Raw genomic sequence first — 27,697 nt, forward strand, 5'->3', positions numbered from 1 at the left:
TGTGATTTGATGTTACACATTTGCTCTTTTAACGTATTTTTCTGCTTTCTTCTTCTTAATCATTACATTGATCAGTTTTATTAATCTTTTCAAACAATAATTTTTTTATTTTTTTATTTTTATTTACAATTTATTTTTACTGAGTTTAATATATACTTTGCATTTATTGAAGAATTGTTTACTTTCTTATTTTCTAATGTAAAACAAAAAACATATTTAATTCATTAGATTTCTCTCTTTTAAACTTTTAAAATGTATCTTTATAAGGATGTAATTTTCCCTAAGAACTGCTTCAGTTTCATCACAGAAATTTTGGTATGATATTTCAAAATTTTGCCATTATTTTACACAACAATCAGTTGCTTACAGAATCCATTCTTTGACTGAAACACTACTTAAGATTTCATTGTTAAGGCTCCATTTTGGTCTGTATATTTCTTTTATGGTTCCTGAACAGATTGTAATTTTACTATGTTATGGTCTGCAAAAGATGTATTGAATATTTCTATCTTTTTACATTTCTATGCTTTTTTGTGTAATATGTTAATACTTACTCAATTTGTTTTAACTCCATTTTGCCCTGATAAATATGTATATACTTCTAAATGCTGCCCCATTGAGAGAATTCCATAAGCCTTAAACTCTAGTTTCACCAGCAATTTTTTTAAGTTCTAACTTTCTTTTTATTGTTCTTTTTTTAATCAAACCTTAGGGAAATTGAAATCTACTATCATTATTACATTATAATCCTGTACCTCAAATAATTTTTTAAAAATTTGGATGATAAGGCATTTGACATATTTGTTTTGGAGTTCCAAGGGTGTAGCCAAGATGACAGAATGAAGCGAGGTTGTTGTCTGAGTGTAATGTCCAGACTAGCTCTCTGGAGGAACCCTGGATCAGCCCAAGTCCTTGGTCTTAGTGGAGGAGTGAAGGAGGCAGGAAACTCAAGAGGATGGATGATGGTCAAAGATGAAGTCCAAAGTTTTCTTTGTATCTATTCTGAGAGTCCTCTGGGTCTGTGGCTGAGAGAGCCTTCTGTGTTTGAGACTCCCTAAAATACCTCAATATGATTACATCACTACAACACACTGAGCATGTGCAACCATTACATCACCATCACATTAAGTGTATGTTTAGAGAATCATTTTCTCACCCTGAGTAGGTGCTTAACTATAAATACCATGCTGTCCTTGATTCAAGTACACCTTTTCAGAGTTGGTGGGTCTCTACATCTTCACTTTCTTTTGTCTTAGAACACAGGTGGTCACACCCTCCCTGACTTCTCAGGAAGGGGAATGAAAACACCAAAGGAAAATGGGAAGTCAAACCAGATATTGTTAGCAGGTTATCTGCTGACAGTCTGAAGAGTCTTACATGAAACAGGTATACATAAATCCATCAGCATGGGAGCTATTATACAAGCACATAGTAATATAACTCACACTAATAGTGACATAACAAATAACATGGATCAATATGAGGGATTATACATGTCCTAAGTCCTAGAAGGAGGGTATATAAATAGCAATCACACATACACCTCCTTCAGCAGCCAAGAGATAATCTTTTATCTATTGTCCATTACTTCATATGGCAGGGAATCCAATGGTTCCTGCAAGTTTTGAAGTCCTGCAACAGTCTCATCATGTTGCAGGGAATGCAATGATTCCTGCTAGTTTTTAAATCCTACAGCAGTCTCATCAACATTTTTTAATGTTCATGAGTCAATTGCCATAACTGCTGAATTTCATTGGGTCTCAAACAATGAGGGTTTTTCCCTAGAGGGAGTGTAGCAGCATGGAAAGGAAGGCAAGCTGTATAGGTTTCTACTACGCTCCTAGCTTCATCTTTTGTTATTCCAAATTGTAAATGGAAAGCTCAAGCAAACTGATGATATTTAGAATGAGATTCTTGGGCTGCCTGAAATAAAAGAGTATTGGCTAACATAGTTAGAAAGCTATCTGCCTTTCAATTTCCTAAAAAATCAAACCTGGAAGTCCACTATGAGAGTGGACATGCAAGATATAAATCTTACCTGGATGCTTTCTCACTTGCTCTTGAAGTTCCTTAAAGAGCTAATATGTATTAAAAACTACAAATTTTATTTGGACTGTGGCAATTCTTTGTACCACACCACATGAATAGACTGAATCAGATATTATATTTATATTTCCTGGATAATAAGTAAGAGCTAGCATGATTGCATACAATTCATTCTGCTGAGTGGACTTAAAATGAGTTCTGACTACTCTCTTTATAGTTTAAGTCATGAGAGTATACAGCACACGTGCTATGTTTGTATGCATCTGTGAAGATAGTTGGTCCTTTAGGAGGAGCCTTAAAAACTTTTTCTTCAAAAATCCATTTCCAATTTTGTAATAGCCGAGATGTCTTTAATGGAGACCGATATGTAAAATTTGGAGCTGTGTGCAATAAAATTTGCCACTCTGTGATGGTTTCATAACATATATTAATTTGTGCATTGGTATAAAAGATATAAATCTTGTCAGGACTTATCCCGGATAATTGTATTACTTGTTTAATGGCTTTTAATAAGATTCTGGGCATAAGCACTGAGTAAGGAGTAAGACTTTGGTAGTTTTGCTGGAAGGTTCACCCACTCTATCATACCATCTTCTTGATGAAAAATTGCTGTGGTGCCTCTTTTCTAGGAAAAAAAAAACTGATATTTCCAAGGGCTTTTGAGTAACTCTTTCAAACACATTGGATAAAGCCAATTCAATTTCTCTCAAAGCCTCTTGAGCTTCTTTTATAAGCTAGTGTGGTGAGTTTAAAGCTGTGTCTCCCCTTAAAATGTCATATGATGGTTGTAATTGATAGGTAGGTAAGATTAACAATGGATGTATCCATTGAATATCTCCTATTAATTTTTGAAAGTCATTTAAGGTGTTCAGCTTCTCTGTTCTTAAAGAAAGTTTTTGTACTGTAAGCACCTTAGGATATACTTCATATCCTAAATAGTGAAAAGGAGCATGTCTTTGAATTTTTTCTGGAACTATAGGCAATTTGTAGTTCCTTAGTGTCTTTTGTAAACAAGCTTTTACATTTGTTCTTCAGGTGCTCACCCCAAGATGTCATCCATGTAATATAATAACATAACTTTTGGAAATGCTTTTCTTACTGGAATAAGAGCAGTAGCAATAAACATTTGACACATAGTAGGGCTATTTTTCATTCCCTGTGGCAAAATTGTCCATTCATATATTTTATAAGGCTCAGCTAAATTAACACTGGGTACTGAAAAGGCAAATCTTTTCATATACTCCTTGTCTAGAGAAATAGAGAGATAGAGATCCTATCTAAGAATTTAGAAACAATCCTTAATGTCTATAATGCAAAGAGGCCATTCTATAGGCAATTGAGTAGGAAATGGAAGTCCAGGCTGAAGAGTTCCCATAGTTTCAATCTGTTCCTTTACTTTTCTTAAATCAGTCAACATCCTCCACTTTCCAGATTTCTTTTTTTATAACAAATACATGGGAATTCCAAGGATTTAGAGAAGGTTGTAAATGTCCTTGGTCAAGTTGCTCCTATACTATATCTAATAAAGCTTGAATTTTTTCACTTGCTTAGGGCCACTGTTCTACTCACCTTAGTGTATCAGTTTTCTATTGAATGGGAACAGGTGAGAGTACAGGCAGGCCTTCAACAGCAGCACTACATAAAAGCTAAGAACTCAATTGTAATCCTAACTGTTGTAAGATGTCTCTTCCCTATAGATTCATGGGGATTCTTTCAATTACAAAAGGAGTAAAAACTTCTGTTTCACCTTCAAATATTCATCTCAAAGGGGTAGCACTAATTCCAGCTGCTTTTGATCCTCCTATGTCAGACACATAGGTGACTATCTTAATCTTTGGTCAGTGATTGGACCGATTGGCTTTACTTTCATCTTTTTCTGGGAGAGAACCCCAAGTTTTTATTGCAGCCTTATAAATCTGCTCATACACAGTTTTGGAATAATTAAGCTGTTCTGAATTCTCTCCATACTGACCTTCACCTACTAGTTGGTCCAAAGTGATTTGTATGTTGACTCCAGTTTACCTATTGTGTTGGGCTTGAATTCTATATAATTCATGATATTCAGAAAGCCACAACAATTTTTGTCCAGGTTCTAAACATGTCCTTACTATGGATTTCCAATTACTTGGGGTTAAGATTTCATAAGCCAAACTATCTACTAACATCTTAACATAAGATGATGTAGCCCTATAAAAAGTGCAACCTTTTTTCAAATCCTTAATTTTTTCCAGATCAAAAGAAGTATATCTTCTTTTTTCACCTAAAGAATCAATCTCTTCAATCACAAGGTATGCATGCATTAAATCAGTTACATCCTGTCCTTCATTTTTTGCCTTAACCAATGCTTTTTCTAATTTTGTCATAGGCTGCTTCATAGGTGGTACTGAATATGTTTCTGCCTCTCCCCCTCCAAATTCTCCTTCCACCCATGAAGGGTTAATTGAGGGAAATAGGTCAGGAGACTGGGAATGATCTAATTTCTCCTGATGTTAATTCTTATCTGATTCTTCATCTTTTTCACCTAATTTAGTTGGTACCTGTAATGTTCTCTTCTCTAAAATATAATGTTCTCTGTGAGCAGGTTTCTTGGGGAGCTTCTGGGAGCAGCCTTAGTTTCAGTTCAGAGTAATCACCCCAAATGCAGCCAGAAGTTAAAGTCCAGTACTTTATTGTCTCTTCCAAAATAGCCTGGTTAGTTTTCTTAGAGGCCTACCTCTTTTCTTGATTCCAAGAGCTCTTGTTGCTAGTTCTTTAGCTCTGCCAGCTTCAGCTTCCAGCCAGCACAAAGGTGGAAAAATGGAATGAATCTGTCTTGCTTCCAAGAGTGGGCTTCTCTTTTAATGGGCTCCTCCTTTAGTGGGCTTGTCCTACTGACATGTGAATCTCCTGGACTGAATCCTGACTTATGAATCTCCTGGAGTGCCTATCAATTCCAGTTACTTAGCACCTTATAAGAACCATAACATCTCCTGCTTTCTTTTGATTTTGAACATAGGTATCATGAGCAGCCTGACTTCTCAACGAGGTGAGAACCCCCAAAAAGAAGGTGATCACACCTTCCCTGAGTACTCAAAAAAAAGGAGTTAAAACATCATAAAAAGGAGGTGATCATGCCCTCCCTGACATCTCATTTGGATCAGGGGTTTAGATTTTTGTTCTTGTAGTAGTTGCTGTTGTATTGGTCCTGTTCTATTTTGGAGGGATACTTGTGATCCTCAGGTTGTGACTTTGTATTTTGTCCATGAGATGAGAGTTTTCTTCTTCTTCTTCTTCTTCGTCTTCGTCTTCTTCTTCTTCTTTGCTTGAATTGTGAGCATATTTTATTTTAATGTTATTTTTTTGCTTCTCTTCTTTTATTTTTTATACTTCCAATATTTGCATTCTCCATATTTTGCTCTCTATTTTGTTTCTTTGGTATGATTTGCCATGTCAAATTCCAGTTTTTCTATTTTATACATTTTTTTTTTTTGCTATGCAGAGCAGAAATTTTGCTCTCTTACTTCTCATTTTCTTTTTTTTAATAAATATTTTTCCAATTACATATAAACATTGCTTTCAACTTTCAATTTTATAAAATGTTGTGTGTCAAATTTTTTTTCTCCCCTCTTCTCACATCTCTTCCCAAGACAGAAAACAATTTGATGTAGGAGTATACATGTGCAATTAAGTAAATGTATTTTCATATTAACCATTCTGTGAAAGAAAAAACTGAACAAAAGGAAAAAAAAAACTATAGACACACACACACATAAACACCGTGAATATAGTATGCTTCAATCTGCATTTAGACTATAGTTCTTTCTCTGGATGTGGATCACATTTTCCATTATGAGTCTTTTGGAATTGTCATTATTTTGCTGAGAAGAACTAAATTAAATACCGCTGGTTCTCACACAATGTTGCTGTTATTGTGTATAATGTTCTCTTGGATCTTCTCACTTCACTCAGTGATAAAGGGAAAAATGGCAGTATTGGATAATTCTGAGTTATCAGATAACAGTATATATTATAAAACATGAATTTGGAGTTAAAAGACCCTTACTATCTTTGTGATTCCTATGCTTCTATAGTGCTGTTTTCTCACTTATAAAACAAGTTAAAGAAACAAGTTAGAGAAACATTATCTCTAAGTCCTTTTCAACTCTAAAAATCATTTGGCACATTGTCCTAGGCTAATTAACCAGCTATTACTCAGTAATATAGAGCAATGAACACAGTTAAACTTTAATGCAGGTACATTATTGTCCATGATATACATCAGCCTTGTATTCTTTGGAAAATAGTGAAGGATATTGGATGTCTAGGGCACTGTTCACAAATATTTGATATTTCCTTATCCCTCTCAAGTTTTAACAAACCACTCTTTCTTTTACATCTTATGAAATACCTGTAAGGCATGGCAAGGAAAGACTATATTGATGCTGCATATTCTGATATGCTGGTGCCAAGGTAAAGAATTTGTCTTGGACCTGGATTTTAAAGAGTAAGATTCTATTTTTAAAAAGCTTTTCTAAATTCCATAAATAAGAACTTATGAACATATGGTCTTACAAATACAAGGAAGAAAGCTGTGTGTCAAAAAGGCCAGATTCTCAGTCAGCATTTTGTAACCTAACAGGTGCATTGCCTTAGAATGACATGAGATGAACATTTGACCCATCAAGGCTAATGGAATTGCCTCTGGCAGTGCCTGAAGGGAATGAAACTTTGCAAATGTGCAGCTCTGTTTGACTTGGCAAGCCTCTTGCCAGATCTGACTTTGGGTAAGGTCTCTGAGTAAATTCTCCAGGAAGCATCCATGGTTGACTGTGGAAACTACCTAGACTCTAAACATATGTAATTTTCACAATTTAATTTTACTGTCAATGTCTTCACTGATTGACGACCTCTAGGGAAGAAAATCTCCTAGTTTGCACAGAAGTCCACTGATTTCTTCGACAGGGTAAATGCCTAAAGGCAATCACCTGTGTGCACATGCCTACATGAGTGTGTAGCCAGCTGCATCTCTTGATTAGTCACATGATTGTCTTTTGATTTTCCTTTCCAATTTACTTCAAAACATTCTTTTATTAGATAATATTGGCAATGACTTATTATTATGCCTTATTTTAAAATTTTTTAAAAGTGACTTTCCTTATTGTAACCCCATAGTGTAGGTGGGGCACATATGACAAGCTTTCCCTAGAGAGAAAAAATCCACTTGAAGAAGAAAAGGACATTTTAAGCAGAGATGTTCTCTATCTCTTTCCACTTTATGATGACTCCAAGTTCAACATTTCATTCTTCACAATGTGTGCCTTTTCTTATACTAAATCAGGAATTAACTTTTTTAAATATAAAAGCCATTCTTTTTTGCAGGACATCCAAGATTAGGTAGAAGATTAATTTGGCTTCTTCATCATTGTTTCCCATCTCTTGGACTAGATTCCATTGTCCCTTTGAGATACTAGAAGCTCTATGATTTTATAAGTTTAAGACAGTGAATAAAAAGTGAAGTGGTTTGTCAAGTGAAATAGAAGAATACAAACTTCACTCTGGATTGTATACTCTCTTCCTCTCCACTTCCTATATGTGTCTTCTGTCTTTCAGTACTCAGCTTAAACACCATCTCCTGGATGATGACTTTTTTCATTTCCTCTTCTGCTAGTTCATTCTACCAAAACATTGACAATATATAACATTTAGAGATAACTTTAAAATTTGCAAAGCATAGTAAAAATATTATTTTATTTCATCCTCACAACACTCCTGCAAGTATCATACTCATTTACATGAAGAAACAGATCCATTACATGATTTGTTTGGAACATAGTATTAGTAAGTGATGGAGGCCGGATTTAGACTCATGTCTTTCTTACTACATATCCAATACTCTATCCCCTATATCATCCTGCTGCCCAATTAACTTGTCATTTACTTTACAAGTTTTTGTATAGATTGAATTTATATATGTTTTCACATTTACATAAACACCCATCCCTCAAAAAGAGAAAGAAGAGAGAGAGAGTGGAGAAAGACAGAGACAGAGAGACACAAAGAAAGAGAGAAGAGAGAGAAAGAGAGACATAGAGAGATAGAGAGAGAGAGAGAGAGAGAAAGAAAGGAAGAGAGAGCATCTAAGCTTATTGAGAGTAAGGATTGGTGGTGGTAATGGTTGTTGTTATCTCTCTATCTTTGTATCTTTGTATCATCACCAACAGTAAGTGCCAACCATCACCAAAAGGCATATAGGCACAGTAGCCTTGTAAGTGGAGGTATGCTACATATCACTACTCCTTCCACTCTAGACTTCTTAGTGATGATCCAAGAAAATAAAAAGCCAGTCAACCTCAAACACTGTCAACCAAATGTTACCCACATCAAAAGCAACCAAGCCAACTTAGCTGAGACAGAAAGGCATCCTGAGAAAGAGACATGAACATATGATAGACAAGTGAAACCACCATCACCTCTTTGACCACCATTGTTCCTCAGACCATGATAGTGACTACTTAGGACCCTGAATCTATGAGCCTTGGGAAAAACAAGGAGAAGAACCCATTATTCTTAGGCATCATCTTGGGAAATAACCCCTGTGAATATATGGTCCAGCAATTGTTCCTATAGCTACTGAAAACCCAGAAAAGAAAGTGATTGTTACTCTAGTCGTTACTACAGACAAATGGTTTAATATTAAAAAATGATATGACCAATGGAAGGAACTTTAAAGAAGAGGCATTATCATCTACTTTGCTGTTGTCCCTTTAGGATCATGGGCCTGTTTCTTCAGATTTGCAAATCAAACTTCTCATATACAATGTCTTCTACCCTAGATTGTGAACTCCTTGAGAGTGGGATCTGATTTACTTTTCTGTTTGTATACCTAAGGCTTACCTCAGTTCTTTTACATAGTAAAGTCATAATAAATGTAACATTTATTACTCCATTCAAACCCAAGCACAGTGACTAACTGAAGTGTGAAGACCATGTTAGCACCCTGGATACTTTAAAATCAGCCAGAGTCAGGATAAGCAAAAGTCCTTAATCTTTATTATTTGTTGAAGGGAGAGGAGAGTGGACACAGGAATCTCCTCTTTCTTCTACCTCCAGGAGTTCCCTCACTTGTCCCACTCCACCCTTTTATCCCTTCTTCCAATCTCCCTATACACCAACTGATCAAGCCAGCACAGAATGGTGGGGCATTTTCCAAGCAAATGTTAATAGAGTATTGTCCAATTGGTAATTAGCCTTAAGTGCTTTCTTGTCTGAACCTCAGTGCATGAACTCAAGATTTTCAGCTCTTTACATTTCCTGCTTTTTTTTGTTTTAGAACACAGGTAGTCATGGTATCCCTGACTTCTCAGGGAGGTGAGAGCCCCCAAAGGGAGTTGATTACACCCTCCCTGACTTCTCAGGAATGGAAATGAAAAGCATCAAAGGGAAGTGGGGATTGCTAATGGGTTTCTGGGCTGAAGGGTCTTATTAGAAACAGGTATGCACAAACCCATCAGCATGGGAAGTATTACACAAGCACATGGCAATAATGCACAGGCTATTAGTGATGACTCTACCCACAGTCAGTGCAGGCTCGACGTGCTGTTACAAGCGTGAATTGTACATACAAGTAGTGATATAACAAATAATATAAATCAACATGGTATTGTAAAAGATTTTAAGAAGTCCTAGAAGGAGGGTATGTAAACAATAGTCACACATAAACCTTCTTCAGCAGCAAAGAGATAGTCCAAAACCAATCTATTGTTCATTGTTTCACATGCCAGGGAATCTAATGATCCCCACAAGTTTTTGAAGTCCTGCAACAGTCTTTTTATGCATTAGGGAATCCAATGATTTCAGCAGATTTTGAAGTCCTGCAACAGTCTTATCATTCCTCAGAAAATGCAATGATTCTTGAGGGTTTTCAAGTCCTATATCAGTTTTATCATATCTCATAGAATCCAATGATTCCTCAGGGTTTTGAAGTCAAACAATTTTTGATGTCCATGAGTCAAATGCCATAACTGTCATGCTCTTTCAGTGGTGGGCACAGTTAGCAACGGAACCACCAGATGTTTCTTGGGTCTTCTCCTTCATTTCAAGGGTCTGCTCTGTCTCTTTCTGATGGACAAGGTGAATATAGCTCATTGGCATCCATCTGATTCCTTCTCCACCTATAGAGATACAAGCAAACCCTCTCCCCCAAGCAGTTAAACTATTTGGTCCCTTCCATTCACCACTTTCTGGGCCTCTCTACATCACTTGGCGATTATATAAAGATAGCAGCCCTCATGTTATTTTTGTGAAGGATTCACCCTTGTCATTTTTATTGTGGAGAGAAACCCATGCTTTAACAGCAGCAGCAACAATTTGCTCATATGCTGCTATGGAATAATTAATCTGTACTGAAATGTCTGCATAAGAACCTACACTTGTTAGTTGGTCACATGTGATTGAAGTATTAACTCCACTTTGACTATTTTGTTGAGCTTATATCCTACAGAGCTCAGTATATTCCAAAAGCCACAACAAGTTTTGTCAAGGTTCTAAGCATAACCTTGCTATAGACTTCTAGTCACTAGGGATTAAGACTTCATAAGCCAAATTTTGTAATAACATTTTAGCATAAGCTGATGTAGCCCCATAAAGAATACAAGCCTTTTTCAGGTCTTTGAGGATTTTGTACAAATATTATATTTACATTTAATCAATAAATTAAGAAGAGTCAAAAAGTCTAGGGGTCAAAAGACCTAGGACATAGGTCCAACTCTTCAAGTGACTTTATGTGTATTCATTTAGTATATTGAAGTCATGGAAAAATCATTCCTACTTACTAAGAAGATCTGACTTGCTAGCCTCAGACTCTTTCCAGCTGTGTGATGCTGAGCATATTATTTAGCCTTATTTACCTAGGTTTCTTCATCTGTAAAATAATATGGAGAAGAAAACTGCATGAGCAGACCCTTGTATCTTTGGGAAGAAAACTCTAAATGGAACCCCAAAATGTCAAATACAAGTTAAATTACTGAATAAGAGCAGCATATAATCTCTTGCCTTCCCTTCCCAACTGTATATCACTCCTCTTCATATACAAAATCATATGGGAAACTGTCCTTCTTATTGTTACTCAAACAAGATATTCCATCTCCTGTGTCTGTGTCTTTTTCACTGACCTTCATTCAAGCTTAGATTTTATTTCCTCCTTAATTTTCTGCTTCTTTGTTGGATGCCTAGTTTTAACAAGGCTCCCTTCAACTACCCTTTTCTATATGTTTTCCCAATTATTCCAACTACCAATATGACCCCAGCCTCTTCCAAAATGTGTTGTGTCTGATTTGTAGGTGTGCCTGTGTTTATTTCTGCTTTCTCCATCATCTAGAGAGCAAATTTCTTTAAGGGCAAAAACTGTTTCAAATTGGCCTTTGGTTACTTAGAGCTTAGTAGAATGCCTGATGCATCATTAATTAATATCTGGAAATTGAATCAAAGGCAACATTAAACCTTATATATCCTGATTTCAAATTCTGCCCCTCTTCCACTAACCCATTGATTCTCCAATGGGGAGTTGTTATGTTTCCTTTAACATGGATATTTTGAAAGAAAAAGATCTTAGAGTTATTGTGTTCTATAAATATTGACTGTTGAGAATCTTTAACTTCACTGAAATTCACCATCTTTCCACACTGCCCTTATTTCCGGGAATGGAGGAGAGAGGGTATAGGAAAATCTCTCCTCTGAGAGTAATCAGTGACAGTTTAAACCTCATTATCAGTGACTGATCAAGATTCCCTTTGTAGGAGATGAGGAAGAGTTTAGAGCCTTTCATCCATACTGCAAAGCAGTCAACTCAGCATAAAAGTATACATGGCCTGCTTTCCAAATTTGCACATTCTCAAAGACTGATTTATACTTCAAAAAAGATTTTAACAGAATAAAAATTTTAGGTGATTCCAATAAGATGAAATTTTTGAACTTCAAATCCAATATATGTCAAAAGTCTGTTATAGAAGATAAAAAAATTATTGTAATAACAGGCCACACTAAGGGGAATGAGGCATCAAGACTTGTGAAGTTAAAAATCCATCTTCAGCCTCCTATGATTATAACTCTTCTGCAATGGTACATTGAATTCTGCATTTCTGGTTTCATGAAGGATGTTGATAAGCTAGATATTGTACAGGAAATGGCAATGAGATAGAGAAGGTACTCACTTTTATAATATATGAAGATTATTTGAAGAAGATGGAGAATGTAGACTAGAAAAAAGAAAATTAAGTAGGATCATAGAAATATCTTTTAAATTTTCAAAATACTACTATATGGGAATAAAATGGGATTTGTTTTGCTTTGTCCCAGGGGAAAGAATCAGGAGCAATAGGAAGAGACTGCAGAGAAAATAATAATTGTGCTAAGCACTATATTCCTATTTATTTAAAGAATGTAAACGTGGAATGGGCTGCCTTGGGAACTGGGAAAGTACCATTTAGATGAATTATTAAAAAAAAAAGATTGAATAATTAGTTATTGACTGTCTTATAGGAGGAACTGTTGCTTAGACCACAATCTGAATCAGGTGATTATTAACATTTTTTTACAAATTTAAATTTTGAATTCTAAAATTGTTAAAGGAATCAATATGCATTATCAAGTGCATATTATGTGTCATCTAGTATTTTAGGCATTGATGATACAAGGGGAAATAATTAAATATTCCCTGTTTTCAAGGAGCTTACATTTTATTGTTATGATTCCATAATTGTTGAAACAAAGAGTCCACAAGGAAGAAGGGTGCTCTGAGAATCACGAAGGATATTTCCAACCTCACTGTTAGGTTGTGGTATGCATTTTCTTTGCTAGAGATAAAAGGAAAAGGTGATGCTCACCTCTTAGTAGCAAGGCTGAGGCTGATGAGCCATGGATGTCAGGAGTTCTGAGCCAGAGAAGGCTAATCTGATTGGATATCTACACTTAGCCCATCACTAATATGATGAGCTTTCCACCACATCTCAAAAGGGAGCTATTTGTAAAGAGAAGACAAAAGGAAGGAAGAAAGGAGGGAAGGAGAGAGGGAAGGAGAATATAAAGAAAGTAAGGAGAGAATGAGAGAGGGAAGGAGGGAATAAAGAAAGGAAGGGAAAAAAAGAAAGGAAGGGAGGGAGGGAGGAAGAGAGGAAGGAAGAAAGGAAAAGAGGGAAGGAGCAAGGGAAGACAGGAGCAAGTGTTACAGAGTATTACATCTACCTCATCAGAAAATGAGCTAAATATTAGAAATCCACAAAGTATTTCAAGTAAGAGATTTATTGTTTTTCTCCTAAGATAAAAACTTCTAGAGCAAAGAACAGGCACAGTATGTTTTTCAGAAAACAAAAAAAAAAATCCAATTTGTTTTAGGAAAAACAACTATATAATACCTTTCTAATGGTAAAAGTTCAGTTTGGAGCTAGTTTTATGAAAGAAAATCACAAGACCAATATATCCTAATGTGTAAGAACTGATACTTGATTCCAAAAAACCCAACACACATATCTGTTTAATAATAAATAGTGCATATTGATGTTTCTTCATCCCACAACAGAAGTACAAATCCAATTTCTTTCCCGTATTATGCTAGTAGTTCTGTGAATTCTGACCTTCCCATGCAATCACACATTTCTTTAATTTTACCAAAACATTCAATTTTATTGAAATATATTACAGGTAAAAAATAATCCCTTTTAAAAGTACCATTACCATTTTGTTTCAAGATGGCTGGCAAATGGTAAAAAAATTCAGATTTTAGTGGTTGGTATCACTTTTAGTAAAGATTGAAAATGACTAGACTCATTCAAAATTTTTCATAAAACAAACAAAACTTAAATATCAAGGAAGTGGTTGAATTGCAAAGAAAACTATGTGTGAAATCAGTTAATTTAGTCTAAGGAACAAAGACATGGGAAGATTATAAGATAGTTAGTACAAATGTGAAGAATTGTCATATGGAAGAGAGATTAAACTTCTACTTAGAGGCAATAAAGTGGTATCATGGATAGAGCACTGGAACTAGAATCAGAAAATTGAGTTCAAATTGCACCTGAGATACTAACTAGCTATGTGATCCTGAGCAAAACATGTAATCTCTGTTTGCTCCATTTTCCTCAATTATAAAATAGAGATAATTATATCACCTTCTCCAAAGAGTTGCTCAAAGATGAAGTTGTGAGCATCAAATGAGATAACACTTCTAAAGGTCTTAGCAGAGTGCCTAATACATCATAGATGCTTATATACCATGCTTATTCACTTCATTTTAAAGGTCAAACAGGTAATAAGCATCTACTGTAAACAATATCTGTAGAAGATATTAAGGGAGATAAAATTTGGATAAGATACAGCACCTGCCATCACTTAGCTCTAGAAAACAAATGGAACTTATAAAATATCGGGTTTAATATTGAGAAAACTAAAACATTCCAAGAATTAAGCCATCCAACAATGAAATAGACTGTTTTAGAAATCAGTAAGTCCCCCAGTACTGGAACTGTTCATATAGAGAACAGATTACTGTTTGTCAGCTATGTTTTAAAGTGTATTTTGATCAGAAAGGTAACATTTCATAATAGCTATTCTGTATGCAATGTGTTAAGGTGTGCAAAGCCTTTTACATTTTACAACATCTGATTCTCACAACAACCTTATAAGATAGGTGCTATCATTATCCCCATTTTGTGATGTGGAGCTAAACTTGATAATGCCAATGACTAGGTCAGATTTCTAGTAAATGCCTGAGGTATACATTGAATTCAATTATTTCTGACTCCAAACCTAGCTTTCTATCTTCTATGTGAGGGGTCCTCAAACTTTTTAAATAAGGAGCCACTTCACTGTCCCTCAGACTGTTGGAGGGCCAGACTATAGTAAAAACAAAACCTTTGTTTTGTGGGTCTTTAAATAAAGAAACTTCATAGCCCTGGGTGAGGGGGATAATCGTCCTCAGCTGCTGCATCTGGCCCATGGGCCATAGTTTGAGTACCCTAGAACTATGCCATCCAGGTACTTCAAATATATAGCTTCCATTAGCCTCAAATATATAGTTTAGCCCAGAAAGTGTTTGAAATTCCTTCACATTATTAGATTCCATGAATCTAAGTGATCTCTTCATAGAACTTCTAATGCCTTTTGATAGTTTTTTAACATAAGTTACTGGGAAAACAGAAAGTTCAGTTCTAATTGACTATTTGGATACAACCAGAGACTCATTCCAGCTCCCACTTTCCACAGAGGTTGTTGACATCCCCCAAAATGGACATGCTTCCTTCTTTGATATAGATCTTACACATCAGATATCAGTTTGCAATGGAGAATGCAGCACCACTATCCAAGCACTTTAGGTCAGCTTAATTTAGTTCCCTGTTTATCATAGTATCTGCTAGACAAAGTATTGCCAAATGTCAGGAAAGAAGAAAGTTGATAATATTGATTAGAATAAGAATTTGTCAGCCAACCATTCATTCAGTAAGTATTAAGCACCTATTTTGTTCTACTTTTCTAGGCTTTGGCCATCTAAAGATTATAATTAAAGATTTTTCCCTCAAGGAAATAATTTACAAATGTATGTATTCTCAAATATGAATCTATGTAATAATATATCAACTCTACCATAGACTTAGGAGAACAGGGTTTAAAAAGTTAGCTTTGTAAAATTTTAGAATTTGAGAGAACTTTAGAAATCATTTAGTCCAACCAATAAATCTATAGATTATAGCGAATCCAAGGTTCTGCAGGTCAAATATATTTACACATACACACATATGTGTATACACATATGTGTGCATGTATATGTATATAGAAATAGAAATGTATTTATCTATATACAATAGAATGGGGAAAGACAATACACAGAAGGAGATTGAAAGACAAAACAAGAGAGGATATGGCGATGGTGGAGTTGAATCCAAGCAGAATAGGGGATGGGAAATAAAGAGTTGGCTAAGATTTTGAGGCATCTACTTTGGGGCCAGGTTTTTGTTGTTGTTGTTGTTTGTTGTTTGTTTTGTTTTGATTTTTGCTCTTTCCTTCAGTCTTTTCATTAAAGAAGCAAATGCAGTTGAAGGTCATAAGGAAATATGAGAACCAAAGACTTAGTAATTTCCATGGTGATAACTTTTCTGACAATGAGCTTTTCATGACTGGAAGACTGGGAGTGGGAAGAGTGAATATGATGATCATGAAATCAGAACAAAGTAGGAAAATGAAAGTGAAATGATTTGATCAGGTTGACACAGTTTTTATCCATAAGGGGTAAGATTTAAATTTAGCTCTTTATGACTCCAAATACATGGAACTTTTCTGCTTTGTCATATTGGGTTTGTAAGAAAGCTTCACTAGAACCTAAGTTCTTTAATCTCCTTTCTAAAACTCTTTTTTACTATGCCAATCTATAAGCCAAGCTTTCCAAGTCAAGAGAAAAAGTAAACATCATAGATCACCTCCTTCTCAGACCATGCTTTGAAAGTCACTTATTTGTTTAAGGAAAGATCTCTTCCCACTTGGCAAAGTTTCTCTAGTGCACCACAAATAGCCTTTATTTAAAACAAAACAACTCATTCTTGAGCATGGTAAATCATCCTTGATCTAAGCACATCTATTTTGGCAAGATTCCTTTGGAAAAAATGGGCATTCTGTTGTGTTACCAGGAAGGAAAATCATCTTTCTCCAAAGTCTCAAACTCATCCTAAAAGACATATGAAACAATAACTGAGCCCTCTATTAAAAATAGAGATTCCCCTTATATAGCTGGTCTTCAGTCATTCAATCAAAAAAAAATGAAGAAAAAACAAAAACAAAACAAACCAGAACAAAATGAAAACAGACCTTGCTCTCAATGAGCTCATGCTCTCATGGGAGAGAAAAATGCAAACAGTTATGCACAAACAGGATAATGAGAGGTGGTTTCAGCAAGAAAACACTAAGATTATGGAAAATTGGAAAATCTTATAGAAGATGGGATATTAGCTCAGGCTTCAGGGAAGCTAGAAGGTAGGCATGGAAAAGAAGGAAATAGAGTCCCAGATATGGTATAAAATTAATAAAACATACTCAGAATCAAGCTATGAAATGTCATGTGTGAGGGAACAACAAGAAGGCAAGTGTTACTGGCTTAGAAAATATGTGGAAGAAGATGCAGAAGGAAAGGGAAGGGAAAGAGATGGGGAGGGAAGGGGAGGGGAGGGGAGGAAAGGGAAGGAGAGGGAAGTGTATATAGCCACAGACAGTGGGGAGATTCTTAATGAGGTATAGACCCTTCAGCCCAAAGGGAACCTACTGACAATGTCTGGTTGGGCTCTCATCTCCCCTTGAAGTGCCTCACCCTTCCTGAGAAGTGTGGGGGGAGGAGGGACTGACAACCTATGTTCTACTTGAAACAGAGATACTCAAAGTAAAAGATGCATTTGCATATTAATAGTAGGGTGCTTATAATTAGCACATGCTCAGTGTGCTGTAGTGAAGTAATTGTACTAAGGAATTTAGGGCTGAGAGAATTTGAAATAAATGGACTCCATATTTGACCATCCTCATGGGTCCTTGCCTCATCACTCCTTCTCTAGACCAAGGACTCAGGGCTAGTCCCGAGACCCTCCAGAGAGTTAGTCTGGACAGTATATTTTGGCACCCCACAGTGGCAGCTCTGGAAAACACAGTACATTTTTACACCCCAACTTGGAGACTCTAGAAAGCACACTACAGGGAAGGGAAGGGGAAAAGAAAAGAAGGGAAGTTAAGTGATTTGCTCATGGATTAAACAGCTAACTAAAGCTCAAGGTTTCCTTGATTGGATTGGTTTCCTGATTCAGGATCAGAATTCTATCCACTAAGCAATTTCACCTGGAGGAAGGGGATAGCTTATGAAACCTTTAAAAGCCTATATGTTTATATATCTCTATCTATCTAGACACACACACACACACACACACACACACGCAGATATATTGTCATTTTGTATATATATATATATATATTTTTTTTTCATTATTACTCTTTTTGAGATCTATTTACTTCTTGTTAAAAGTATTACAACCTCAAGATGCACAGGCTCTAATATTATCCTCCCATCAACCCCAATCAAGGCAAGCAGCTCATCAATCCTAAATATGTCTTTCAACCATACAGAATTCTCATTCTATTATTCCCTACTAACAAAATACCTGATTCCCTTCATACTGTTTGCTCCCATCATATAAAGGATGAAGACCTATTGATTCTATTTTTCAAATATCTCATGTTCATTTCAACTTCCTAATTCCATTTTTTGCCTTTACCCATAGATGACATTCCATCTTTTACCTCATTGTCTCTGCATACTTCTATCTCTGCCTGAAATGCTTTTACTCATCACCTCCAAGTCTTGGAAACTACTGCTCCTTTCAAGTCTCAAGTCAAGTGCTATTTCCATTTCTAGGCCTTTCCTGAGTTCATTTCAGAAGTGAATTAATAATAAAAAATATTTTAATACACTTTATATTCACCTAGATATTTATTGTGTCTCCCAGTTAAATTTAAGGCTATGCTATTGTTTTTTTTAAGAGCAGAAACTATTTCTGTTTTATTTTTATGTGCCATGCATTTATCCCAAGCCTGCTTCATTTCAGGGGGTGGGGGGATAAAGGGATTATGTAAAGTGTGAGGTAGAAATCCCAATGAGGATTTCTGACTTTTGTGATTTATGAACTTGAAGAGTTGCCTGAGAATATTAAGAGTTTTAGCAACTTAACCAGGATGACACATCTATTATGTGTAAGAGTAAAATTTGAATTCAGGTCTTCTTGATTTTGTGGTTACCTTTGTATCCACTATATAATACCAGTTTCTATGATTGGGATAGAATACTTAATGAGGACAGAGCAAGAGAGACAATAGGAGAGGTGAGGAGAGGGAAGAGAAAGGAAACAAAGAGATGAAAGGAGAGATTAAGACTAACAGAGCAAGAAAAGATAGAGACAGAGATAGAATCTGTTCATTACTTGCTATGGTCTAGGTACCTTGCTAAATGCTGGGGATATGAAAACAAGATGGTTGCTAATCTCAAGGAGTTTACATTTTAACAGGGAAAGAAAATACATAAAAAGGACCTGTAAAGCAAGAAAGGGAAATAGAATACACTGGAAAGTGAATCCAATTGTCAACTTTGATAAATGAAATTCATGCTATTAAACATAAAAAGCACATTCACAGTCTTTATATTTCTATATGCACTAACTAAATGTGTCTTAAGTTGAATCAACTCATTGTGTACTTTACTGTGATGACTTGTTCCTTCTTATAATGTTATCTATTTAATTTATCTTTCATATAACTCATATCCTTAATGTACAGGATATAATATTATCACCTTAATCAATCCCTTTAGATCAAAGGAGAAGTTCATTACTTCTGTGCAGTAGGTACTATCTTTATATGGCCCTGCTAGTTGTACAGTTGTTAAGAGTGCTGGAACTGGAGTCAAAGATTTTTCTTCCTGAGTTCAAGTTGGACCATAGATACTTACTAGCTGTGTGACCCTGGCAATCTTGTTTGCTTCGATTTCTTTATCAATAATATGAGCTGGAAAAGAAAATGGTAAACTATTGTGGTCCCTTGCCAAGAAAATCCCAAATGGGGTCACGAAGACTTGGACACAATTAGAAACAACTGAACAACATTTGTGCTCTGAGCATAAATCTTACAATATTCCCTTTAATATCGACTATGCTTTTCCCAAATTAGACTATACAAACTTGGAACCCTTTGAATCTTCCCATTGCTTTCCCACCTCTATGGCTTGGTACCTATTATCTACTTGTCCAGAATTCATTTTCTCATATGGTATCATTTGAAATGCTGGCATTTCTTGTTATGAATTCATAATGAATTAATATTAATAAAGGCATAGGATTATATAAACATATGCCTTTCTTTAACACTTTAAACTTTTCAAGTTCGTCTGCATAGATTATTTGTCACCCTAGGCTATCTTCCATCTCTCCCTTTTACTTTGGGAATAGGCTTCTAATTGGTCTTCCTAATTCTCCTCTCTACTCTATCTACCATGTGGCAACTAAAGTCAATATTCCACACATCCAATTATCTTATGCCTTCCCAGCCCCTTCATTCAGTAAATTAAAAAAGACCCAATTGTCCCAAAATTCAAATATAAACTCTTTTCTTTGACATTTAATGTATTTTACAGATCAGCTTTTCTCTGCCTTTCCAAACTTTGTGTGGCTTACTCTCCTCCACACACTCTTCAACCCAGATAAATTAGCCTTTTTGGTATGCCTCACCACAACATTCCATCTCCTATCTACACATCTTTGCACATACTGTCTCTCCTTTATGCATTCCCTTCTGAATTCCCCTTTTAGGTTCCTTAGCTCCCTTCAAATCTCAGCTTAAATGCCATCTCCAACACATAACATTTATTATGTTTGTTTGTTTGTGTGTGTGTGTGTGTGTGTGTGTGTGTGTGTGTGTATTCTATATATTTATTTCTGTACATGTCATATACCCAAGAGAATGTAAGCCAACTTATTGGTTCATATATATCTTTGTATCTCCAGTGCTTAGCATGGGATTTGAGTACATAGCAGGTATTCAATTAATGCCGTTTATCAATTGAATGATTGAATAAACCATTCAATGCCTCATTCAAATGTTGCATCCTCTGGAAAAGCCTCCCCATTATTCTTAGAATGGCAAATAATCTTCTTTTCCTTGAACATCACTTATCACTTTGTGTATATTTTGTTTTTTTTACGGCCTTCTTTGTATAGTAGAAAAATTTCACTGTTTTTATTTTGTAAATATTTAGTATATGGATTTGTTTTTTCTATGCCCTAATTTTCTCTACTCTAAAATCATATTGGTTCCAATTCCCCACATCCCTTCCCCCACTACAACAATAAAAAATAAAATAATGTGAGATTTTAATTCTAGGATTGTATTTGAAGAGGCATGGGGATAACAAGCCTTTTTTTTATTTCTTTTTTTTTTTTATTTAATAGCCTTTTATTTACAGGATATATACATGGGCAACTTTACAGCATTAACAATTGCCAAACCTCTTGTTCCAATTTTTCACCTCTTACCCCCCCAACCCCTCCCCTAGATGGCAGGATGACCAGTAGATGTTAAATATATTAAAATATAAATTAGATATACAATAAGTATACATGACCAAAACGTTATTTTGCTGTACAAAAAGAATCAGACTTTGAAATATTGTACAATTAGCTTGTGAAGGAAATCAAAAATGCAGGTGTGCATAAATATAGGGATTGGGAATTCAATGTAATGGTTTTTAGTCATCTCCCAGAGTTCTTTTTCTGGGCATAGCTGGTTCAGTTCATTACTGCTCCATTAGAAATGATTTGGTTGATCTCGTTGCTGAGGATAGCCTGGTCCATCAGAACTGGTCATCATATAGTATTGTTGTTGAAGTATATAATGATCTCCTGGTCCTGCTCATTTCACTCAGCATCAGTTCGTGTAAGTCTCTCCAGGCCTTTCTGAAATTATCCTGTTGGTCATTTCTTACAGAACAGTAATATTCCATAATATTCATATACCACAATTTATTCAGCCATTCTCCAACTGATGGACATCCATTCAGTTTCCAGTTTTTAGCCACTACAAAAAGGGCTGCCACAAACATTCGTGCACATACAGGTCCCTTTCCCTTCTTTATAATCTCTTTGGGATATAATCCCAGTAGTAACACTGCTGGATCAAAGGGTATGCACAGTTTGATAACTTTTTGAGCATAGATAACAATCCTTTTAAAAAGAGCAGCATATCCATAAATAGTATCCAGTTCTTGGATAATTTCTTCCTCTACTATACCTAACAGTCTGTAGTATCTACCATTCATTCTCTTGTGAATAAAGATGCTTCTTTTCTGCTTCACATTACAGCACGTGAAAACTTACAACATTTAGATGTTGAGTGTACATAAATGTCATATGAAAGGACAAATACTCAAATGAATGCATAGAGTATCTATCAGATGTGCTGTGCATAATTCATAGTTAAATGAAAACAGCATTTACTGAAAGCATTCCCTTTCTATATCCTGTCTTAAACCCTCCTCCCTTTCTCCAATCCAACTTTTATAGCCATTCAGGACTCTAGCTATTATGATTTTGAAATGTGTTCTTACTCTAAAGTCAAAAACATGTAAAAATAGGATACATTGATTTGGTGGGCTGATTTTTTTCCCGGAAGATTCCTCTTTAAAAACTTACATATGTTCTATTACATTATTTTTACTTATGAAACTGGGCATTTTGAACCCATGGAATTATCATAATTATACACTAAGTAAACTCAATTCTGAAATTTCTTCCTACCACATTTGTAGACTATAGTCATTTCAAAACACTTAGGGCCATACTTTTAAAATGGCCCCAAGGTCATTGGATTATTAACAGTTAGCTTTTTTCTGGCCAAGAAAAAAAAAGTAGCAAGAAGGGACAAGATGCAGCATGTGCCAGGGAAATGAAATTATTCCCACCAAGTTGAGTACCATTTACCCTCTGACGCTGATGGAGATAGACCCAGTAGACTGATTCTCAAAAGTCTCAGATATAAACCACCAAATCTGCTTCCAGACCATCACCCACAGCTTCCACTGAAAGGAAACATACTTGTGGAGAAGGTAAAGGTAATTTTTTTCCTCATTGTCACCAGCAGCAACTGCTGATCAATTATCCCCAACAGGATAGCATCTCTTAGATCCTGCTTGCAACCCAGCCCTTATAACCATTGTTCATAGAAGCTACTCATGTGCAAAAGGGACCAGCTAATTCCCACCAAATGCCAACTAGTTTCCACTCAGGAAAGATATAGCTAGGCAGTATAAAGCAGAATAGGAAGCCAAATGTGATCATTTCATTTCCACTATTACCACCTTGATCTCCATTCCTCCTCAGCCCTAAGCAGAACAGCTCAGGATGCTGAACTAAAGAACTTTCTAAAGAGCTACGCTCTAAGACCTAAAGTTCAATGACCAGAACTCACAGTATTTTCAGGATCTATAACAGTATCTAGCACATTATAGGTACTTAATAATTTTTTTGATAGATCGATTTTGTACTTCTGTATTATCTTTTCTGAAAAAAACATAAACATAATGTTTCATACATATGACTATTAAATTTCATCTGAGGATATCAGACTCATGACAGGAAGTGAAGTCATATCAAACAAAGGACAAGCTAAAGATCAATTTATAATCCCTTTTGAAGAGGTAGTCAGGATAGATAACAGAAGGATCAGAAATGATTGGCTATGGCAATGAGTTCCAGGACTATGGAATGCAGATGTTCAGAAGTAATAGTGATGAGCTTTGCTGGGGTATCCAGGGAAAGGGTTGCTGGGGGAAATAGAAGGGGAAAAAAAAGTTATGAGATTCAAGGTTAACAATCCTTGACTGAAGCACACTGCTAAAACATCTGAGACATATGGTTTGTTTGGTATAGCTGACTAGGCATGAGTTATGCCTTTTGAGGTCAATCAATCACTTTCAGAGAGATTGTTGGTACACACTTATGACCATTGACACAAAACCAATTCATATCTCTAGTAGTCAATGTCACATTAATGCATGCCATTAAAACAGCCCAACTATAACGAAGGATAAACAATTGTATTTCCTAAGTCTTAGAGGAACTGGTGCTTGCAAGGAGGAATAACTACAATATATGGATCCAGATATTGCACAGATCTTTCTCAGTCTTATGGATTTCAGTTTTCTCCTATGTCAAAGGAGGAGGAAGGGGACATTCCCATTAAATTAGGAATTCTTAACCTTTTTTATATCATGGACTCTTTTGATACTCCAAGAAAATATTTGGACTTCCTTCTCAAAATAATATTTTAAAGGCATAAAGTAAAATACATAACACTATAAAGGAAATTAAAAGCATTGAAATGCAATTACAAAAAAAAAAAAAAAACTTCACAAATTTATGGAATCCAGATTAAGAACTCCTACACTAAATGATTTCTAAGTTTCCTTCTAGTTTTAAATCCTAGGAATTCCATGATCTTTTCTATCTACTTCCATCTCAATGATCTTTGTTCAGGTCTTCTTCCCAACTAGACTACTTTAATAGCCATGGAAGACCTTTAAGCTTTTCTGCAATCCAAATACAGCCTACTATAGTAAAACCTATGGCTCATGCAAATCTTCTTCCATGAAAATTAAAGCATTTTCCATGTATCATTTTCTTTTTATCTGAAGTCACTTCCTTGACTTTGGCCACCCAGTCCTCCATTCCTAAAATGGAATTTCAACTTCATTTGCCTTAGATATATCCTTTCTTTTTCCATTCTAACTAAAGTACCATCTTCTACTTCAATTCAAAATGAATTTATCAAGTACTTATTATATGCCAAGGTTCTATGATAGACACAAGGTTAGAAACCTAAAAGTAAAACAATTCTTTTCATCAAAGAGCAAGGAAGGCCAGGAATGTTGAAACATTAAAACAAAGACTAATTTGGCCTTGCTAAAACTTATGCATTGATGATTAGAATTACCTAACTCCAAATACTTACAGCAGGTAATGTCTTGCTAAAGTTAACACCTCCAAATCATGCTACTTCCATCCAAGCTAGAATGACAACTAGCTACTTCTGTGTTGTGAAACTAGGGGCTTGAGTATGCTCTTATACTAAAATTGGATATTTCTTTCTTTTTTCCCCTTAGTTGTTATTTATTTATTTTTTATTGTATTTTTTAATTAATAAAACATATGTGTGGGTAACATTGACGTTGTAACAACTTCTGTTCCAACTTTTCCCCTCCTTCCCTCCACCCCGTCCCCTAGATGGCAAGTAGTCCCATACATGTTAAATATTTTAAAGTATATGTTAAATGATATATATATATATATATATATATATATATATATATATATATACACACATATTTATACAGTTGTCTTGCTACACAAGAAAAATCGTATTTAGTAAGAACGTAAAAATAACCTGGGAAGAAAAACAAAAATGCAAGCAAACAATAACAGAAAGAGTGTAAATGCTATGTTATGGTCCACACTCATTTCTCAATGTTTTTTTGCTGGATGTAGCTGTTTCTTTTCATTACTGATCAACTGGAAATTAATTGAATCCTCTCATTGTAGAAGATAGCCACTTCCATAAGAATTGATGATCACATACTCCTGTTGTTGCCATGTATAATGATCTCCTGGTTCTGTTCATTTCACTTAGCATCAGTTCATGTAAATCTCTCCAGATCTCTCTGAAATCATCCTGCCGGTCATTTTTATAGAACAATAATATCCCATAACATGTGTAAACCACAATTTACTCAGCCATTCTCAAATTGATGGGCATTCAATTTCCACTTTCTAACCACTACAAAAAGGGCTGCCACAAACATTTTGATACATACAGGTCCCTTTCCCTTCTTTAATATCTTTTTGGGATATAAGCCCAGTAGTAACACTGCTGGATCAAAGGGTATGCACAGTTTCAGAACTTTTTGAGTATAGTTCCAAATTGCTCTCCAGAATGGTTGGACCTGTTCACAACTCCACCAACAATGCATCAGTGTCCCAGGTTTCCCACATCCCCACACCATTCATAATGGTGAAATATATTCACCATTATCTTTTACTGTCATCTTAGTCAATCTGACAGGTATGCAGTGGTATCTCAGAGTTGTCTTATTTTGCATTTCTCTGTTCAATAATGATTTGGAACATGTTTTCATATGGGTAGAAATAGTTTCAATTTCACCATCTGAAAATTGTCTGTTCATGTCCTTTGACCATTTATCAATTGAAGAATGTCTTGATTTCTTATGAATTTGAGTCAATTCTCTATATATTTTGGAAATGAGGCCGTTATCAGAACCTTTAACAAAGATGTTTTCCCAGTTTATAGCTTCCCTTCTAATTTTGTCTGCATTAGTTTCATTTGTACAAAAGTTTTTTAATTTGATATAATCAAAATTTTCTATTTTGTGATCAATAATAATCTCTAGTTCTTCTTTGGTCACAAATTCCTTCCTCCTCCACAGGTCTGAGAGGTAAACTATCCTATGTTCTTCTAATTTATTTATAATTTCATTCTTTATGCCTAGATAAACCCATTTTAACTATATCTTGTTGTACGCTGTTAAGTGTAGGTTAATGCCTAGTTTCCACCATACTAATTTCCAATTTTCCCATAAGTTTTTGTCAAATAGTAAATTCTTATCCCAAAAGCTGGGGTCTTTGAGTTTGTCAAATACTAGATTGCTATAGTTATTGACTATTTTGTCCTGTGAACCTAATCTATTCCACTGATCAACTAGTCTATTTCTTAGCCAATACTAAATGGTTTTGGTGATCTCTGCTTTATAATACAGTTTTAGATCAGGTATAGCTAGGCCACCTGCATTTGATTTTCTTTTTCATTAGTTCCCTTGAAATTCTTGACCTTTTGTTCTTCTAGATGAATTGTGTTGTTATTGTTTTTCTAGGTCATTAAAATAGTTTCTGTAGATTGAATCTGATAAAAGAAAATCTAAACATGAATATTTAAATTAGTCATCATAATTCTAGCCCATCACTTCCTCTTTCTGGGGAAGGCAGAATGGTAGCTTTTGATTGAAACTTTGTTTTCCTCCTGGCAGGAATTAAATTATCCTTAGGAGAAAGGTGGAGAGGAAAGAGTTAGAAATATCTATTCTACCTCTCTTTTTTGGGGGGAGATTTTTTTAAATTTTTAATAGCTTTTTGTTTACAAGGTATATGCATGGGTAATTTTACAACATTGACAACTGCCAAAACTTTTGTTCCAATTTTTCCCCTCCTTCCCTTCACCCCACCTCCCCTAGATGGCAGGATGATCAATACATGTTAAATGTGTTAAAATATAAATTAAATACAAAATAATTATGCATATCCAAACCGTTATTTTGCTGAACAAAAATAATAGGACTCTGAAATAGTGTACAATTAGCCTGTGAAGGAAATCAAAAATGCACGTGGGCAAAAATATAGGGATTGGGAATTCATAATAGTTCTTAGTCATCTCCCAGAGTTCTTTCGCTGGGTGTAGCTGGTTCAGTTCATTACTGCTCCATTGGAACTGATTTGGTTCATCTTATTGCTGAAGATGTCCAGGTCCATCAGGATTGATCATCATATAGTATTGTTGTTGAAGTATATAATGATCTCCTGGTCTTGCTCATTTCACTCAGCATCAGTTCATGTAAGTCTCTCCAGGCCTTTCTTAAATCACCCTGTTGGTCATTTCTTACCGAACAATAATATTCCATAATATTCATATACCACAATTTATTCAGCCATTCTCCAATTGATGGGCATCTACTCAGTTTCCAGTTTCTGGCCACTACAAAGAGGGATGCCACAAACATTCATGCACATACAGGTCCCTTTCCCTTCTTTAAGATCTCTTTGGGATATAAGCCCAGTAGTAACACTGCTGGATGAAAGGGTATGCACAGTTTGATAACTTTTTGAGTATAGTTCCAAATTGCTCTCCAGAATGGTTGGATGTACTCACAGTTCCACCAACAATGTGTTAGTGTCCCTGTTTTCCCACATCCCCTCCAACATTCCGCATTGCTTTTCCCTGTCATTCTAGCCAGTCTGACAGGTATCTTATTCTACTTCTCTTTAAATAA

Source organism: Sarcophilus harrisii, chromosome 2 (genome assembly GCF_902635505.1).
Source record: "Sarcophilus harrisii chromosome 2, mSarHar1.11, whole genome shotgun sequence".
In the NCBI taxonomy this organism is placed as follows: domain Eukaryota; kingdom Metazoa; phylum Chordata; class Mammalia; order Dasyuromorphia; family Dasyuridae; genus Sarcophilus; species Sarcophilus harrisii.